Consider the following 22,077-nt stretch of genomic DNA (forward strand, 5'->3'; position numbering starts at 1 on the left):
ATAGAAAGGATAATATTAATCATACTAATGAATAATGAGGCTTGATTTGTAGAAGTTATATTGAAACTGAGGATTAATGAACAACTTATATTTTTAATTCCACCTTGCCATTAAATGTATGTCATTACTTTTAGAAAATGAAAGACAGTAAATACTACAAGCATATGTTACGACGCAATTGTAATATTAATTCCTCTGAATTGCAATTAAAAAGCAATTCCTGTAGCTGTCTTAACTCCACGGGAAGACAAATAACCAATACCCACTTACGCAACGACAAATATTATATGGTACATTTTTTTTTTCTATGAACCTGTAATATATGCAAAAACTTTCCATTTCCAAATTAAACCATATACATTAACCATTTTAGATTATGGCTTTTTAAAGGTAAATTATTGAATTTCAGTCAATCAGCTACAGCATCATTCCTATTTATTTTAGAATCATGGTTAGTACTTCATTCTCTTCAGAATAGAACAACCTATCAAACGGTTCCATTTACGTTTTCCCATCATGTCCCTAAGGCGGAAAAGTTTGAGGGAAATATGGATTTTTTCTGATTTTTTTTTTTAACTTTGATACCCTCTGGACCCTCTATGTTAACGCACAGATCTCAAAATCAACTGAAAAATACGAAGGGGTGTACTAAATGTGTGTAAAAAAAAAATTCAAGCTTCTATCTTGAAAACTAAATGCGGGAAAATGTTTACCAATGAGCTAAGAACATTCCCACAATGCCCCAGATGTAATATAAAATTTTCCTGAGACACCCCTATTTATCGTAGGATCTTTGTTTGTACACCATTCCCTTCAGAATAAAACATACTTTCAAACGGTACCACTCACATGTCTCCATCTTGTACCTGAGGTGGGAAAATCATGAAAAAATGGATTATTTGTTTAAAAAATATTCCTTCTTTGTACTTTTTTTTTTTTTTTTGCTCCTCTGTACCCCCTGTTTTAACGCAGAGATCTGAAACAAATCTGAAAAATACTAAAGGGTGTACTAAATGTGTGTGCAAAATTTCAATCTTCTAGGTGGAAAAGTAAACCCACCAAAAATAATATCTCTACAATACTCCAGATTTTCGTATAAAAAGGATCTCAGGTAAAAATTCCCCGAGACATCTCTATTTATACTAGGATCATGTTTCATACATCATTCTTTTTAGAACAGAACAGCCTTTCAAACGGTACCACTCACATGTCTCCATCATGTATTTGAGGAGGAAAAAACGGGAAAAAAGGGATCTTTGTTAAAAAGATAAGTAATATAAAAGTCATAACAAAATATATTTTTTAAGTTATGACGTCATCACACTACATCTCGACGCAGAAAGGCATGAAAGCATATGTGTTCTACAATGCTTCCAGGCTTGAGAAAAAACAGAAATAGAAAGCTTTTTTGGTACTTTTTAAATCGAATAATGAAGATTCTAGGCTTTCACAAAAAAATAGATGATATAATTTAAAAGAGTTAAATGGTCACTTCAAAAAAGTGGGGGGGCAACTGCCCCCTCTTGCCCCCCCTAATCGCCGCCCATGCTAGTAACGCAACTAGGAGTAAATGGTCCAGCGTGCGTATATTGACACTTTGTTGCAAAACTCACAAAATGTCGAGATACGGCTAGAATTAAAGTAGAGACAACTGTTACAGAAAACATCACTGTAGATAAATGATATCGCAGAACTGTAACAGTGTTGACAGTTTCGTAACAGCAAATCTTCAATTCGAAATTCAATTTTCCGCCACCTAAAATATATATTTTTTCCTGGCCATTGAGGCACCGCAGCTATGTGTGTGTGAGTGCCAAAACACAAAAACGTCAGGACCTCATTTTGCATCGGTTTGCGTCGCTGCAACGCAGGATTTGTGTTTCTAACAGGAAACTAAATAAACATCTTACAGAAATGAACTGCATCTGCATATTTTCATCGATTAGACGGTGTACAAAATTAAAGTGTTTTGTTTCAAGCATAGTACGTCTTCATTCATTAATTGTGTCTTTAAAGCTACAAAGGAAAAAGTATATATTAATTCTCAAAAAATAATTCTGGAGTTTCTTTTTCTCTAAGTACTGAATCTAGAGGTGAAGAGATACTTTTAAGAACCGCTTCCGGAAGCCAATGAAATTTTAACAACTGGTTCGGGCTAGCCGATACGTACCAGCTGGATGACACCACCTAGGAGAGTTAATATCTCTTTGTCTTACACGAATACGGTATGTCCCTGGAGCCACTTAATTGAACACAGAAGAAATAAATGTGTCGAGTATGCGCCACTGTGCGGGTGATATGGTGCAGCTTAGATTAGAACGTTATTACTTTATGCTTCCACTAAGTTGTACACTTCAGTATGACGTAGAAAACATTATTTAACGTATGGATACTTATTGATGTGACTGTGACATCCTGAATATGTTTGTGAGGCCAAGCTTCTATGTAGACTTTTGAGTGAATAAACAATATATGTGCACGTACTCTCTATTTTATCATATTTCATGTTTCACTATCATTTACTTGCATTTTATTAATAATCCCATTTACTCTAAAATTACTCTCGTAATATCCATATAACATTAAAATTAGAAGTTTTATTTTCCTTACTCTCGTAAAATCAGTATAACATTAAAATTAGAATTTTTGTTTTCCCACAATCTTATCACTTTAACCGTGTCAGCTCACCTACACTTTGGCATGGTATAGTAATAATAAATCAATTACATGATTTTATTCGAGAATTGCGCAATAGAACATGACATTTCTTTGCAGATAGAAAATACAATACCAGAAGCAATTTCAACAGCATCAATATTTATTAGTGCGAAGATCGTGCAGTATAAACCGAACATATCGCCTCTGACTTGATAAAAATTTCAACAGTTAACTACAATTGTACTAAATGCGTTACTGAGCGGAATGCAAGGTAATTTATGATTAAATAACAATAAAATTTATCACGTAAGATTGAATGGAAAAATGTTAATGCAATTTTAATCGCGAGGTAGGTAGAGCTAATGAAGTATGTTGTATAGGTAGTGATGCATTGAAGACAACTAATGAAGTGATGATTACAACTCTTAAAAATTGCACGTCATTGTAACACAATCGTGCAAGTATGTTGAAGGGAGTTAATTACACCGCTTCTATTCAGTGCACACAATATGTATATCCTCCGGTTATAGAAAACTTCTCGTACCCAGAAGCCATAAGAAGTCACACAAAGATAACATTTCCTTTCTTCAGCTGAAAGTGATTCAAATAGCTTTTGTCTCCTTATAGGTTGCAAGTTGCAGAGTTATGTTATGTAATAAGTTAGCCTTTTCTGGACTGGAAATTAAGTTTTATAGTACTTTGAACCTTTTCTTTTTTTTATTAAATAAACATATTTAAACTATCATTGCAGTGTTTACTGTGAATTGTTCTAATTTCGTGACATGTACTATGAACAAATTTTTGACTGTATTTCAAGTCTATGGTTACTCAATATGTGACATGTGTGTGTAATCAGATCCATGTGAACATTAATTGCAGTCCCAATTACCTCAATAAAATGTCCCAATAGGTATTTTCTTCTTAAGTTGTTGTGGAGCACTTTCGTAGGATTTCGAAATAACGCATTCGTCAATACAATTAAATGGAGGAATAGCCCAATCAAGGGGTCTGCACGCGGGTTCCAATGTTTTACACGACTCAGCAACAGTAAACAGGACTTCGGGCACATCTATTAGTTGTGCATTACTTCTGTCACCATTACCAACTAACTGAGAGTAAAGTATGCTGGTTAACTGGTCAAAGTTTTAGTGATAAGCTGGCCGAAGATAAAAGTGATTACAATATGGAGTTTTATGTTTTCGATCCCTCTGTGTAATCTTTGCCAACACTACATAGCTAAGTAAACTATCTTATAGTCATTATTTTAATACATTAACATGTGTATAATGATGAAGATGAATCTACAAAAAGAAATTAAAAAATGGCTAGTTAGTCCATAGGAGTAGAAATATTTGTTCGCCTTAACTGCTGATGGTGTTTCGTGTCTCCTGTACAGTGAACTTGATATTTAACAATATTCCAACAAATACAAAGTTTCTTTCTATATAAAAATCAATGTAACATTTTTCTCAGAGTAAATATGATGTATTATATGGAACAAGGAAAGTTGAAAAATTTTTAAAAAAATTAAAAAATTTCAAGACAATAAATGATACAGATAATTTATAGGTTTATTAATTAATGCCATTGGGGGGAGGGAGGAGTACTAAAACTCTATATTAGTTGTCAGGGTAAATATCGATGTTTGATATCCGTTCCCACCAACCTAACAAGACCTTTCGATACTGCTGAGGTAAATATAAATTATTATTAGTATTATTATTCACAAAATTTGTTAACTATTTTCAATAACATCACTAATAATATTAATTGTCGAATGTTGAAATGTTCAGATTTTTAAGAGAGAGCCTAGTCTTTTGATCACTCTGCATATGCCACTGTATGAAAACGAAATGAATGAAAACGCACGTAATGATTTGGCGATAAGACCTCAAAAGGTTGAAGCTGACAATTTATCTGGGGGATGTGTGGTCATCACACTGTAAGGCCCACCACTTACTTTATTATTATTATTATTATTATTATTATTATTATTATTATTATTATTATTATTATTATTATTATTATTATTATTATTATTATTATTATTATTTACAGGAATGAACTATTTCTTAGTGGCTTCCCAATCGCCTCATGATATTCAGCCAACACTGAAAAACGTATAACCTAACCGGGACCATTTGTATTGAACGGTGTACAACAATGCTACTAGATACTTTTGTTTCGCTATGAGTGCTTTGCTTTCTGGTCAGTCCATACGAAGTGGTTCTGAGGTGGTTACTCGACCATATCCGAATATAATAAAAATTTGAGTGTGACGAACCGTGTGTATGAGAAGGTCAATAACATCATTCACGTTTTCGTATGTGCAAGTGTTCCTAAATGGTGGCCATCTTTGTTTTCGGTGGAGTGTCAATTTTTGCATGTAATTTGGAATGGGGGGTTCATAAGTTTTGTACTGAATACGTTTGCCTGTAAAGAGTCTGCAGAAATATCCACAGCTATGATACTATTGGCACCATAGATTTATAGGGGTCCGAAAGTTGAAGTTTGTGATTTTGATGCCATGTTTGGGGCCTAATATCTCAGGAGGGAAAAGCGCTACAACTTGGTGCTTAGACCACAAAATAATTCGGTATGAGAATAAACTATTCCAAAAAAAAAATCATGACTGATATTACATGGAGAAAAAGTGAGGACATGGTAAAAACGCGAAGTAAATACGTGCGTGGTGATGGTCGTAGCCCGGAAAAGTTTTCTGCATAATACGACACAGCTTCTAGCCACGAGCCCCTTCGGGTTAAAGCTGGTTGCGGAGGTAATGGAACATTTTTCGGAGCTTCGCGAAAGACGTACGCGCGATGGAGCTTTCACAAATACTTTCTTTATATTTGATACAGGCGGGTCTATTTCCAGATATTAGTATCTTATTTTTCTGTTACACGGTAAAGACCGTTTGCAAGACGAGTCAGGTGGACTAGTTTTGGATATAACACTTTATTATATTATTCTATACAACATTTTATTTGACATCTGCGTTTACAAAGTGATTCGGTTTACTTTAAATATAACTTACTTTTTTATGATATACTCTGAAATATGCTAGTATGCCGCAATAATATTCGGACATTTGCAGTATCCTGCAAAGTTTACGAAATACATATGCACATCGCAATTCACTTAAAATATGCACTACCATACGCATCTGAAATGAATCCTTACTAGTCCGTCAGAAAGAAAAAAAAAAATATTTCCATACGTTTCTACGTGCTACTATAAACATGCATTTTGCATATAAATCCGGGCTGTAGTAATCACACCAACAGTTCTTGGCAGGTATCTTTACTACAAATAAAACTACAGAGTACGAATACCTTTTCGATGGGAGTATGACGTAAAACCAGCAAACTACACTGAATAGGTGGCGCAACAAGTGAACTATTGGTGCAAGATAGTGTGAATGTAAATGTATAGCGTTAATATAGCCTAAATGACATACTGTATATCATTTTAATTTAATTTGCTCGTTAAACAATCGTAAACATGCGTTCATTCTTGAAAACTAGTAACTGCACGAATAGTTTTACGAGTCACTCTAAAACCTCTGGAGTTTTGGAAAATGATCTTTGATTGTATTTCTTTCATACAAGATTTTTTAATTTACTTTTTTAAAACACTAGTGCTGGGTTTATTGAAGTTACGTACCGTATCTTCAAAGCGAAGGCGCTGAATTCTGAATGTATCCCGAAAAGATTTCCAGTACATAGATTCACAAAAAACAAAAAACAAAAAAACAAAAAAAAAAGTCTTTCAATCAATGGGCAGTAATAGTTAACATTAGAAATATTAGCACATAATTTAACGAAAGACATTAGAAAATAATTACCAACAAACACGAAACAAAACATGTTAATTGAGGTTATCAAATGGGACTAGACCTATTTGTATGTACGAAATCAACCTGAATAGGGGAGGCAACATAAGGCAGAATATAAACAAAAACGAAATGAAAGCAAAAGTGTTATGAAAAAGCCGTCTTTCCCTCCCTACTGTCGCTTGAGAAAGTGGGTCAAACACATTATCTGTTATTCCTAGCAGGAAAAAGCTGTTCACGGCCAAGGACATTGCTGCTATACAAATAGAAACAACACAAGAAAGCCAAAGTTGTTGTCACTCCATCAATGAAATACAAACAACTTATCTACAAGTACATCGCAAAAGAGTGTTTGGAAGTAAAATATATGTCTGTTTCATAAGCATCAAATACCACAAAATAGTCTCTTTTTTTTTTTTTTTTAGCTTTGTAAAAACAAATTCTACATTTTAAAAAATGTTTTTAAGTTAGAATTACATAACAGAAATCATTGCTTTTTCCTTTGCCTTCAATTGTTTCGCTCTAATAGTTAAAAATTGTAAAATTAGTGAAAGTGGATAATCGGTTAGGTCTTCTAGGGACGTGTATTTTTTTTATTTTATTATTTTCCCTAGTTTCCAGTGTACCACAAATCTACTTATATTAATTGGATTTTTAAGATCTATTTTCAGCACTGAGGCTGTATGGAATGAAACCTACTGTTAAAAATGGATTTGAACCACTATACTCGAGCTTGTGCTATTCTTATTGGGAATCAAACTAGGAATCTGCGCACAGAAAGTACTCATGTTAACCACTTGAGTACTAAGGGACACAAAACGACAGTGATCGATTTTTTAAAAAATGCTCCGGATATGCACTTATGGAGAAGTACCCACAGGCGGATTTTAGGATGCAGTGGTATCCATGAATGACGGACATAATTTTCTCACTGAAAATGATACACTCAAACTGGAGAATGAAAAAATGGGGGGGGGGAGAATGGTAAGTTTCAGAGAAATAATTGTAAATTTTAGGCGGGGGAATAGTCTAGTTGCGAGATGGCGCCTAATAGGCTACTTGGAATTGGGAAGGGGGCAAAGTATGTATGGTCAGACCTATCTTACATACTGTATACTTAGGGTGACCATAAAATTTTCGACTGGAAACGGGACAGGTTCCTGCTTTTTAAAAAAAAAATAATGAGAAATGAGAAACATTTCAGTGTGTCAATTAGTCCAAAAGCAAATAAGCTATTAGTCCTTTCGAACAGTGCTGCGAACTACGAGATCATGTTTAATGTAGGAAATATCAGTTCAATTCTTGCCTCTTTGCTATAATTAATTATTAATATCTTTACAAAGAGTAAAGATACTGGGTGTGTTATTTACTTCTTCCACTTGCATTAAACGAGATTAATGCTACTTTTCCATCTACTGACGGGACATGCTCCTAAAACGGGACTGCACTGAGAAAAATCCGTTCTCCGGACAGCGGTATATTGTACAAATGTACAGAATCCTCTTGCTTACTACAGAAATCAGTATGGAGCATTCGTTATTCATATGCCACATACGCGCTTCCCTTAGATGTTACTACATCATGACGTTGCAGGATGTTTGACATCTAACAGTTTTCCATATATCACATGCATATACTTATGTTACATTCCTCAGCTATATGTTATATACGTCCATTTGTATGTGAGATCCTGACCGCCTATATTGTTTCATACGGAAAGTACTTATAGATGGAACACTTATACGGAAAGTATTATAAAACATGCAGGAATTACAGGACATTTACAGGAATTACGCATGTAACCTACCTTTTTAAATACGCCACCTACATGTTTTTTTTTCAGTGTGTCCCTGTCAAAACGGTACGTATGGTCGCCCTATGTATACTTCAATATAATACAGCTTATCTTTAAATATTTACAACTAGCATGACTTTTGAGATCTTAATTTGTTATTGTTTCATTTTATCCCAATTCGATCACTGTAAAGTATAATTTTTATACTTTTACTAGTCGCAAAAAAACACGAAATAAACCTTTGACGTGTTTCTTTTTCCAGAGTACTGTCTTCTTAAACGGAAAATTACTCACGCACAACATTACGAAAGTATAAAGATGATTGTCAACTACTTTGTATTATGAACACAGGTCGGTACACAGTGGGTGCAGTGGGTGCAGCTGAACCCGCATTAATTTTGGTCCTTTTTTTTTTTTTCTTGCAAGAATTCATTCAGTTGTGAATTCATGTTCTTTTCTGTGTTTGGCTTATGTTGCTTTGTGATGAAAGGTCGATTTCTATGAACATAAATTTGAAGATGTCACTGAAGAATTCCATGTAACAGAAAAATGTCATTATGGAATTTCTTGTAATTGTTCTACTTAACTAGTTTACGTTGTGAATCATATAGTCTTATACACTTAGATTTTCTTGGATATTTCCTTCAATATATCTATATTTTACAGGTGTATGTGTATCTATGTAGTTTCAGTTTTTCTTTAAATATGTACACTCATGTCCAAAATGATTGTCGTATATCTATAACTTTCTTCTTCTAAGAATATAATTTGTTAATGATTTTGCAGGGTACTTTTAATACTGATACTATGTGTATAATTTGGAAATGTATAATTGTGGTAAATTTCATAGGAAAAGAATTATAAATACGGAAATTAGAATGAGTAAAACAAAATGTTGCTAAATGGACTCGAAAATTTGATTCTCGTTTTATTGTTCTTATTTACTGCTCTTTTGACATGAAATTTTCCACATACATGTCTTTGACGATTGTACACATACTAACATTATAAAAAAAATACCAGGCGAATTCGTTATCAAATTATATTCGTACAAGATATTTATAAACATGCGACAATAATTTTGAGCGTGAGTGTACATAAACATATTTATTACCTTCATATTAGTATTTTTGTTTTAGTCTGTCTACTCCGTCCCCAACCAGCACCCACTTACCAAAATTTTGCGTCCTTTATAAATAATTTTTGAAGTAAAGCATTTGACGAATTCAGAAACACTACACGTTCCCAAACCTATCCATATACTAAAATTTTTCCTTTCTTAATTATATGATGCAATACGTACATACATACATTTTGGTTTAAAAATCTGTTCGGGAATATTTATTATATTCGCTTCTTATAATATTCTTTCCTCAAAAATTCTTTTCAGAGTTACCATTAACTATATGTACTCAAAACAAAGTAAGAAAAAAAAATGGCATCTACAGGAAGACATGTTATCCTGTTGCCACATCGTGAGTATTTCACTGAGGCGTCCACTATATTTATTCTCTTTAACAGAAGGGTAATTAAAGACGACGCGACGCTTCAGCAGAGTAATCACAATGTGGCAAAAAGGTACATCTTCATCTAACTGTCAATTCGTTTCTTATTTTCCAACTAGTATACTAAAGTTTGTACTCACTGTGTATACACAAATGGAAAATCTTAAAGTAAGCGTAATGCATCTGTCTGCTACTAACATTGTCAACAACATTTCTAGACGGATTGCATCTCTTTCTTCTCATTCTATTCAACATACGACTATTCTGCGTAAACTTCTTACAAGGGATACCCGCGAACTTGAATAGGAGAAACCAGATGAAATTTCTACAGTAACTGATTTCAGGTCACTGAATCCAGTGGTGATAATTTTTTCCATGCAAAATCAAGCAGCCAAGCAGTGGCGGCGCCAGTTAATGGAGTATGGGCCAATTTTCTAGACAAGCTATAAGAAGAAACGGGAAATGGAATTGCTCAATTTAGTAAATATGATTAACGATTGAGTCTACAATGTCTAGAAGCTTATGTGAATGCCTCACGTTAATCACAGTATTGCTAATTCATTGAAAATCTTGTGTGAAAATGTTACTGGAAGAAAATGATACAATAATGCGATGTATTGTAATGCATAACGAACCCGTCACATTATTCGAGAATGAGGCCTTGTCATATTATAAAAAAGTAAGGAGCAATGGAGACGATTAGAAGTTGTGAGAAAAGAATTAACCATATTCAACAAAATTGGGTTGGAATGGAAAGATCGGAGACTCATAAGAAATTCATATATGAACCAACAAGTAAAAGTTACAATAGGGAGAAAATGACAGAGGAAAGTGCAATTGGAAGGGGAATCCGACAGAGATGCTATCTCTTGTCAACATTTTTTGATATTTATCTAGAAGAGAGAGTGAAAAAGAGTCTATATAATGAAGACAGCACTTCTGTAGGAGGTATAATGGTTAGGTGTATATAGGGCCGGATCCAGGATTGTCTGACGGGGGATGCACCCAGGTCCGGATCCAGGATTGTCTGAAGGGGTTGCACCAATAACTACCAAAATCACCAATCATACTGAAACTCTTCAAAGTGACATGTGACAATATTCTTTACCCCTGACAACGCTGATACATAGAACAGAGGAAAGTATTTTAAACAGGGCCGCAAGTGGAATGCAGGAAAAAAGTGTTCTCTCCTCCTGACTTCTGTTTTCTTCCATACTTGGCAAGTGTTATATATTGTTTTGCTTAATGAATCCTTTCTCTTCAACCTTCAGAAAATTGAGTTGAACTATTGCTCTGCAAAGTTCTTGACTTTGCAAAGCTTTACCTTCTTTTAAGCCCCAAACGGAAACATGATAGCAGAAAGTTTCGGAATGTGTTGCTACTTTCACTGGCTAGCTTCTCATTTTAGATAGTATATATTTACAGCGAAGGGGCGGGCGGGGTGCATGTGCACCTTTGCATCCCCCTAAATCCGGCCCTGGGTGCATAGGTTTGAAGATGATATGGCGCTTATTGCGGAATATGAAAAGAAAATCGATAAGATATTAGAAAACTTAAAGAAGAACTGTGAAGAATATGGGATAAAAATAAATGTTGGAAAGACAAAAGCTATAGTGATTAGAACGAAGCGGTCGGTGTCAATAGAAGTAGGAGGGAGAAAATAGAGCAGGTAAATAGTTTTCGATATCTGGATAGTATTACTAGTAATGATAGAAAGTGCGAACGTGAAAAGCCTATTTTGTTGGACCTTGAATAAAGAGTTGAGTAAAAGAACTCTCTATTATATTTGTCCTAATATAAATAAAATTCATTAATTTATAGTTTTTCTTCAGCTACTAATATTTAACTGTATTATTTTTTTTATAGATATAGATTATTAGCAACTAGTAACAAGATACTTTGAAAGTATAATAGTGGGATATGACTCACTACTTGAGAAGTAAGAAAGCCGGGGTTTGATTCCCAGTGAGAGTTCATGTACTTTTGTTTCCGAGCTCAAGTGCTTGTCTATATTTCGCATAATACTGGATGCTGAAGAGGCATGCTAAGCTTTAAACTAAGGTTGCGCACGAGACAATGAGAAATTTCTCTTCTCATCTCGATTATCGTCCTGAAAACAAGACGAGAAGTACATTTTGAAATCTGAGAAGAAGACGAGAAACTTCATGGTCTCGTGGGCAAACTAGATCTTCCAAATCTTAGAACTTAAACATTGTTTTAGTGTTACATGATTCATAGTATAAAACCTATAAATTGATAAAATGATTATACGAACATAATGTAGAATATTTATCAACGTTTAAGGATATGTTTCGATAAGAAATGTCACGCTTAGCGGGAATGAATGTGGTTATTGTAGTGGATGATACAAGAAAAGGAAGACAGAAATTCATGTTTATTGAGATATATTGATGATGGTGAACACGGATCTATTCCACACGTTACGGCAGAAGGTTACTCCATTGTGAGAAAGTGGCGAATATTTATGCAACGATAGTGACTAACATCGTATAATAACGTATCTCCTCCTTGGATACTCCATTGTAGTGAACAAATTGCATTCGTGCTGTTTTTAGTGACAACCTAGTATAAGTCAGTTTGATACACAATTTTACAAAACGATTCTTCTACAAAATATACGAGGTAAAGTTAAAAAAAAAATGCGAGACGAAATTTCTACAAAATTTATAAGACGAGACGAGACAACCTTATTTTTTCTCGTCTTACCTCATGAACAACAATATTACAAACAAAGAATAGCAATGTTCACAGTATACTTTTATTTTTAATATTAATGAACATTTTTCTTTACATAAAAAAATACGAATAACAGTGACATCCTTTTTATCACTAATACCCGAAATTTTCTTACGGATAATTTTAAAATTTGTCTACACCGTAATAATTAGATGCACTTGTTTTCCAGAATGAGAAAAGAGAAGTTTTACTTACCTATATCCAAGATATACAACAATTTATACCCTACAATGGTCTTTCGTGTGTTCTTGTCAGTAACAAACTACCGAATATAATATGTTGATGATTTCCGATTTCTTCTTTCTTTCCCTCACAAATTATTCTGTATTCTTTTAAAACATTCTTAGCCAACAAACTGTCACATCCGTCGGAGATCCCAAGAATTATTATTCACATATTTCCACGGGTTATTAGCCTTTAGTCATCAACCCTTTTAATGAAGCTATTTGTAATCAAAGTTCATTAGAGGTACTAATAACGGACGACAAGACAATATGAGCCTCTAGTTTCATTCACTGTCTCTAAGTGAATGCTTTAGGCACTTCGCGTGTACTTCAGCTCTTCAACAGATCATAAGAACCGAGACAATACTTAGATGTTCTTCTTGGGTGTGTACCTGATACACTCTTTCTCTTGTTTTGATACACTGTGCAACATGCAGAATCATTTTTCGCTTTAGTTCTTGCTTGGTAAGATTGGATTAATATTCTGACGGCCACTTGGCAGGAAGGTGGTAACAGGAATTCTTAAGCCGTGTCCTTTGGCTCAAATGCCTTTTGTCTTTCAGGGCTCTTCCGCTTCTGAATTTCTATAACTCTTTCTTTGTTTCTCATCCGTAGAAAATGAATTATTGCTTCTTGACGCTTTAATAATATTTGAATAAAGAATGTAAGATGTCTTCCTTTTTGAAGTAAATTAGAATCGGACTTGGTGAGAAGCGCATGAAGAAATATATCATGTTGTTTATTACCCAAAGACCACATTTACTTATTTACTATCATATGTTTTTAGTATAATCCTAGTAATAAACAACGGAGATCTCGGTCTGTGTGTCAAGCTAATTTTAATAATAAACAATGACGCTAATAGATATCGCTATCTGCACTATCACTTGCTTGTCTGACACAGATACTGTAGATGTCGCTACTTGCACTATAGATTGCCTGTATAACTTAGTCCTTGGATAACTGGAAATATATGGTATGAAGTTTGGGGTGGTTGATGGGCAAATTAAAGAATGTAAACAATCAGAGCTTCTAAGCACGATTTTAGCCTATAGTGTACAGTTGGCCGAATGCTTGAGAGGAATGCCTAGTGGTTTTAGTATACAGTAGGTTTCGGCAATAGAATACTCAACAGTTCTTAGTATATATGAAACATTGTAGTAATGTTTAGGTACATAATGCACTAAGCTTTAGCAAAGATAACAGTGGCGTGTCTCTCCTTGGCTTTTCATTTTCGGTTTACTCTTTTGAAGGATTGGTAACGGTAGCAGAATCAAAAATGTATTAGGAACCTAAATAAGTGTTTTAGTTAGGTGTGTGTTGGAGAGAGAATCAAAATATATTTCAACATACAGGTTCTGTTCACAGGATAGGAACCCGTAATTCTATGTGCTTTGCGAAGAGAATTGATATGACGGTTCTATTCACACAACCGAAAACCACGATTCAGCATGCTTCGAGATGAGAATTAAAATATATTTTGATATCACAATTTGGAAACATCGTTAGCTCAAAATTGATCGAAATTGCAAACGATGTTGGACAATATTGGAAGATTAAGGTGATAGCAATTACAGTGTGAGCAAGATGTGTTATGGGAAAGGGTCACATATTAAGATGTAATTGTAGATTGGAAAATAGCTACAGAGCTATAGTCAATTATGTAGTTTTGTTTTGTGAGTGTAGTTCTTGCGTAAGATCTAATAAAGTAAGAAGATGATGTATTATTGGTGTCATACTTGTTTCAGAAGTTACACTTTCGAGGTTAAGATTGTGTTTACACTTCTGTGTTATCAGTACTCACATTAGGGCCACGATTACCAAACATCAAGAACATTAGTCAACAACTATGGGATTTCCTACCGGTAACTGTGAAATGATAATTCCAGAAAACCATCTAAAGTTCATTCAACGAACCTTCTGATCCTGATGTAAACATTGTAGAATGGTATTACTCCGCCAGTCATCGAATGATTGGCTATCGGCCACCGCTTCTTTCGAGAAGCACGTGCTTGTAACCTGTCGGCGTTTTGCATATTCCCCGCACGCAGCCATAGGAATATTGTAAGCTGTGATTCGCGCATAAGGTGGGCCAAACCCAGTTTCTACGCATGCGTATTCTCTTTTATTGCATTAGTTCAATTTAGTTCTTACATACAATGTTGTTTCTGTTATTTAACTGTAAGGAAATTGCATTTCTGATAATGTGCCTTATAAGCAACAAAAACATTGAAAAACAGCTTCTTGACAATGGACTATTTTCTTCTGCCGCATGGATGCGGCAAGGTTCTTTAACCAATAAAATTAAACAATCACCACGTGTATTTGTTTACATGAGGTACTGAACGTTCCTTGAATGAACTATAGATCTGTTTCTGTTACAAAATCTATTTCTCTTTTTTCTATAATTTCGCTTCCACTTCAATGTCAATTTCAGTTCCAGAACCAGAATCAATTTTCTCAGAAAATATATTTCAGTTCCGTGCTCGGAACAGATTTTTCCGGAACAGTTTCGGTGACGAGTTTGAAGCATGCCTCTTTCTTTCCTTTAAAAAAAATTTAAAAAAATAAAAAAATTAAAAAAAACTCTTCGAGTAGGGGCTACGTGCCCGAAATCGTATTTTGGGATCGAATTGAGAACCAGTAAAACTCATTTACGCATATCAGTTTCATTACCGTTAACAACTCTGTTTTTTTGGCTGCTGAAGTTCTCGAAATACTAACTGGTTCTTTGAATAAAATTGATTATTTTGAACTAGTACCCATACAATATACTGAGAACAATATTTTAAAATACATTATTTTTTCATCCAAATACCTTTTAAGGTATAAATAGGGTTAACAAATTTCAAGGAATATACGAAATTAACCACTCTTCTTTAAAATATTTAATCCGACACTCTTCCCATTAAATCCTATACTTCGAAGTTGTTACAGGGTTATATCAAAATACTGTACACTGATCTTTCGCTCTCCCCCCTAAAAAGCTACTCAGAAATGTATGTAACTTGTGTTTCTGAATTTAACATACATCCGTATGTGACATCCTGCCACGAACGTATAATTGAAAACTTATGTACTTTCCTTAGAAGCGTCATGACGTCATTAACATGACGCCGTATGCAGCAGTGATACAAACGTACGGTATGCGCAGTAAATTCTCGTTTTCTGGCGTCATGACCGCATGTAGAATGCGGAGAAAGAATGATGAAATGTGAATGATTTTTAGAGTAAGCTTGGCAAGGATATATGTTTCGCTTCTTTTCCATTAGTGGACATACCGAATAACAAAACATACATAAGATATTGTCATTTTTAATTAAAACCGTGATATGAGGGGCACGTGGTTCACTGGTAGATTCCTTGCCTCTAGTGCGTGGGGATCCCTAGTTTGGTCCGTAGCCAAGAAAGTTTCTGGTAGACAACATCGTATTGGTGAGTTTTCTCCCGGAACTCCTGTTTCCTCCCACTTTCTTATTCTACCAATTATTCCATCATCATTCACTTGCTTTAAATCTTTGTCTCAATTAGCCTAAAGATCATAAACGTGGAATGTTAAATTGATAAAATTTAAAACCTTGACACTTGCAGACGAAACTCAACAGAGGAAATTAAGCTAAAGAAGTAGAACATTCTGTATTCATCCTGCTTTAATCCCATATTTATATTTTGTATCAGATAACTCGCATTAAACAATAATGATTTTATCAAGAATCAAGAATATACTACAACTTGTCTGTGGATTGTGACATGAACTCATATTAAACGGTTACTATGAACTATTAACACAAGAACAATAACACACAGGCGAGAACTGCAATAACTAGCGAAACAAAGGCATGGGATATGGTCAGACAAAATTTAAATTACACGCAAACATTTATTTTTTGCTGTGAACCACTCATCCGAATAAAATAACTCTAGTGTGATAAGTTGAATTGGCAACACAGACAATTATACATTAAATGGTTGTCATTTACTTATATGACATGCACCAGGAAAAGAAAAAATAGATATCGCCTATTGATGGATGTATGTAACAAGTATCCATATGTAGGATACCGGTAAACATATAAACAGGAAAAATAAAACTCCTATGTACCATACGGATAATCTACATCACATGCGGATTAAGTAAAATACTTACGTATTCCGTATGTTAAAAGGATATTTAGGCATCGGAAAATTAGGTAAAGAAAAAATAAGCGCCAGCAGTAAGGAAAATCAGCCGACGAAAATTTAGGTGACACATAAAATCTTTGAAAATTAGGCGATGGAAAATTAGGTGCTACCTGTTATCTGTTATGATTACATCTGTAATAATCATTATGCAAAACCATTTTAAGAACTTTTAATTATAAATTTAGTGTTTTTTCAGGAAACTGAACCCGAACGATTGTTACTGAATCTGATTACTCTTTTGCTATATGATAATGGTTCCCAGGACAGAAAATTGCATAATCATATATTGATCCGACGTTGGCTTAAATAAACTTGCAGTAGAAGGATGGTATGCAAATGGAAATTTTAATATAACACCATAGTTGTTTACCCAGGTCTAGGTACGGTAAATTGATTCCACTGACGAAAAGAATAGGCTTATTAGCGTAGTGTTCGCAATTCTGCTTTTTCACTAATGAAATTTTGTATTTTTTTCGATAAATTTAACCTTATCTAATTCGTTTCCTGTGCTCCTTAGTATTGAATCTACTATTTGAGAATTGTGCGTTTATTTCATAGTGTTACACTTAGTTAATTCCTGATGCTATTTACTTGATTTTTTTTCTTCGCAGGTCCTGATGGATAAATGCAGTTGAAAGAACTGTTTTCCTGCACCTACAAGAATAAACTGTGATTTTGAAGGAGCAGTTATTAATGCTGTTAGAAGCATTACCATTTAATTCAAAGTTTGTGAAGAAAACTACATATGATGAAATTCTTGTATATATCTATATTCACTTAACAAAGAAAGCAAGCAATAAATTCTGATAATTATTTCCGCTACTTTTTATGTGACCTATCGCCAAATTTTCCGCTACTTTTTATGTAACTTAATTTTCTGTCATCCATTTTCCCCACTATTTTTATGTCAACTAATTTTCCGAAGCCTAATTTATCCTCTAATTCGAATCGCCCAATTTTTCGTCTCATAATTTTCCTAATCAAAAATATATGCATATCTATATTAATTACTTTTTTTTTCAGTGCATTTGTTTGTCCTATTTCATAGCAATGGTATGATAGTTGAGTTCTAAAGAGCTCGTGGTCCCTACTTCTAACCCAGACATATGGTAAAGATAATCTTATCCATGGCTTTTCTTGAAGAGTTTCGTTTTCTCTAATTGTTCACATTTACCTTTAATTACTTTTGTTAAATAATTATCTTGAATTTGTTTCGCTTCTCCCGAAGATACCATACACGACATAACCATGGGCCATATGACAAAATATAATGTAATTGTTTCTTCCGTTCTTAACATGTTAATGTAACGAAAAGTGCCGTAAATTCATGTTTTATCCATGAGAATAATGCACTGACTCATATCTAACATAACACACGGGCTACAATTCCAAATCAGTGTTTTAAATACAAGGAAACGCAGTCCACTCCACTGATTTAAACCTCAATAATCTCTTCTTCCTAAAGAAACATAAGCGTGACAAAATAATAAAAATGACAATAGTATAGGAATGAGAACGTAACGTTTTTGGATAGTTTTCGGATAGCTACGAGAACTGATTATATTTTTCATATTTTTTATCACAACATGAAGAAGTTCTTCCTTATTACTCCCATTCAGTTCAAACGCTAAAGCTTAGCATATGCTCAAGGGCGCCAATTCTGGAGGGACCGAGGGGGTCCGGGCACCCCCAAAGCTGATGTAAGTCCCTTTATTGGCATAATTTGAATGCAATTTGTCTTCTGCATCTGGATGGGTCCCCCCAAATTTACACAGAAATCGGCGCCCTTGCATATGCTTACCATAGACACTATTACTCATGTACTGTTCAAAAAGACCTTTAATGCATGTTTATTGTTATTGAAATATGATATTTATAAAATGCAATAACGGAGATTAGAGAGAGAGAGTACCAAAACATTTTGCTGACCCTGTAAGTTATGCGAAAAGTTTAAATGAAACGTTAAAATGCAGCACCGTTAGTGACATTAAATGATTTCTTTCTTAAGTTTAACTTTTCATGGTTATACCCTCTACGCTAAAGGAGACAGATTATTGTAAAAATGAATGATTATGAAATGAAATTCTTGTGCTCTCTAACCTAGAATGTAACCCGGAGCTACGTGGACCAAACGCACACACGCTAGCCTATCATCATTATTATTAAAGTTCTGAAATATAAATAGGAAGCAAAAACAAGAATAGAAAAGGTGAAATAAGTATTTAGAAAGACAAGGAAAAAGCATTTCACGCAATTTTAAAGAAGAGTAGCGGAAAAGATTCGTCAACTGATCCTGTGAAATATTATACAGAGGTTGTTCAGTCTACATTTGGCCAATACAGAGGTTGTTCAGTCTACATTTGGCCAACTTCGACTTACCTATAAATTTAGAAGAATCCATGGCGCCAGGTCCGTAAGTGCTCGATGTGTTTCCCTTGGTTCCTAACAATAGCCCGACAGCGTAATTTCCACTGTAATAGGCTTCTCTGAAGAACTGGGAGGGGAATATTGCCCCATTCCCTTTGCACAGCTTTCCACAGTCCTTCCGCAGTTGTCACACGCCGTTTTCCCAAAGCCCGCATCAGCAATCCAAATCCACAATAGTTTATATGACTTTCATCTGGAGATTTAACAGGTACCTCATTGAAAGGTATCACCTGTATACCACTTGCCTCCTTCATCTCCCTGTAGAATGCGAGGGACGATTGTGAGGTATGTGATGAGGCCTTGTCCATGTGAATGCGTACCAGATTGGCGTCATTTCCGTACATTGTTGGAATCTCATGCTCATAGATCGGCCGCATGATCTGCTCCTGAAAACACTGCGAATTTATTTTGCAGTTCTTCGCCACCCTACGAATCTTCAGTTTACTTCGGTAACAGTAGCCAGTAACGACCATGAACCCTTTTGGGAAGGACTTTTTACAGACACGACCCACCTTCTGAAGTTCTTGGCGCCTTTCTGTCGGTACATGATGGCTCTCGGTTTGCCGCAGTCGGAAAGGTAAATCCATGCTTCATCGAGCGTTACGACGTACATTCACCTTTGTTTTGCCAGATGCCGTTCGTACAGCTAACGGGCGTTACACTTTCGTTCCTTTTGGTGGGCATCCGTGAGAAGATGTCCGCGAGTTTTCATGACTTTTTCCAGCTTGAGTTGATGGTGTAACGTCCGGTTCACAGTCCCCAAAGACACGTCAAGACGATTAGCCATACATCTTTGTGTTGGCGGATTTTCTTGTATTGCCATTGCGCGAAGTTTCCTCTGCATGATGGAGGTGGCCTTGGTGCATTCCCGCTTCCTAGGCAACTTCGATGGTGATCCAAATGGTGGAGCTTCGTTGCCCTTGTACTTTTTAATAACATTTTTTATGCCACTTAAACTGATGTTGCAACCATTCTTCTTGCACTGTTTTCTAATGACAAAACACTAAAGTGGGCGTCATAAAGAACCGCAACATAGCCTTCCCAAAACTGGCTTAGTTTGGGCGGCATTTTGGTCACAGAGCGGAAACCCACACACTTGGAAACAAATTTAACACAACACTCACAACAATGGTCCTGTTTTGTGCGTTATTGTCGTCCGCGCGGAAAAACAACTCCGTTCCCAGGAAGCCACTGCACGACATTGCAGGACGCCACGAGCCAGGTCGGGTGAGTCTATTTTGCCCGGGAGAGGGAAGGAACGAAATCGGCCAAATGTAGGCTGAACACACCTCTGTATTATATATTGAAGCGTTCAAATGTGGATTTGAGGAGGAATGTAAAAGATTAATTCGGTTTAGAGAAAACATAAATGCTAGCAAAAGAAAATTGATAAGAAGAGGAAGAGTGTAAATAGTTGAAAACGAAAACTACTATTCGTCTCATCTGTAGTAGTCACTGCTCTCCTATTCTTATTATTTCTTCCTGTCCTATATTCCTGTATAAATTGAATAAACGAAATTAGTTAGGACATTATACAAAAGGAAATAGTATTATTAGGGATATGATAAAAGAATGGTAGGAAATAAGAGAAGGGAAGAATAGGACTCTAATTAATAGAAATATAAGAGGGCAACAGCTATTACGTCAAACAGATAATAAACAACCATTGTACACGAAGACTTTTAAGTAGCAGCAGTAGCAGTAGCCCCAATCGTTTTAAATATTTTCTTAACGTATGGTCAAAAAAGAGACACAGTTTGAAATTCTTCGCGAACTGACAATAGTAAGTACTCGAAAATGAGCTGATTGTAGCAATAACATAAGTCTATCAGTAGTGCAATAGAAAGTATAGAAGGAGATTGGCTTGCAACAAAGTGAGTATGGAGACGAATGAAGAAGCTCGTTGGAAAATAATGGAAAACGTCTTCGTAAGGCTGCCGTGCATAGAAGCTTCTCAGTTGTGGCACGTGAACTGCCAATAATGGCAGAATACCAATGATGATGGTCAGTGGTGTATTTACGATTTTGTTTCGGGAGGGGCTTTGCTAACTTTCGGGGGGGGGGCTTTACCTGAAAATGTGAAAATTCTGCAAGATATTTCATATACTTCACTATAGTAAGTAAGATTTCGGGGGGGGGCTTAAGCCCGGAATCCCCCCCCCAAATACGCCACTGATGATGGTGATGGATCATGAACAATGAGACCTATTTTACGTTAAACGGCAAGCAGTAGCAATGTGGTGTTTTGTCCAAATCTCACCAGCTGCAATAATTACACTACCTGAAGTCTTGCGGCAATGGAATTTTTAGGTATCCCCTCCATACCCAAAGGTCAAAATTCAAAAAAATTTCCGCAACTGCGGCACATATAAGATTTTTTTGGGAGAATTTAAAGCGCAAAGCGTATGACAATGATTATCAGCTAAAATGTGTTATCATACTCGTTCACAAGATCCACAGATACCTGAATGACATTGTTCCATCCACGTTTGCTTCAACTACGCAGAGATTTCCCTGCAATAGTCGCGAAACCAGCAGACCCAATGCCAATGTGTTTGTTCATTAATATACACACACCTGTCTTGTATACCAAAATAAATAAGTGCGTGTAATTTTGCTATTGTCCACTGCATTTCATTTGCAGGCTTTTTTTTTTTTTTTTTCAAGCGTTAGATGAATACAGAGTATTCACTT

General features: G+C 35.2%; 1 protein-coding gene across 3 annotated transcripts in view; it reads right to left on the reverse strand.

Moving 5' to 3' along the window:
- LOC145694807 (phospholipase B1, membrane-associated-like) overlaps positions 1-22,077 on the reverse strand; it is an 83,536-nt gene that overhangs the window by 39,537 nt on the left and 21,922 nt on the right. Inside the window, exon 1 of one of the 3 annotated variants that reach the window (XM_081771466.1) lies at positions 12,746-13,114. The exons of the other annotated variants lie outside the window; for them this stretch is intronic. The gene's annotated coding sequence lies outside the window, so the exon portion shown is untranslated. Of the gene's footprint in view, positions 1-12,745; positions 13,115-22,077 lie in introns of those variants that run through there. 3 annotated transcript variants of the gene reach the window in all.

The sequence above is a fragment of the Thermobia domestica genome, chromosome 1, assembly GCF_964235325.1.
Source record: "Thermobia domestica chromosome 1, izTheDome1.hap1.1, whole genome shotgun sequence".
NCBI lineage: Eukaryota > Metazoa > Arthropoda > Insecta > Zygentoma > Lepismatidae > Thermobia > Thermobia domestica.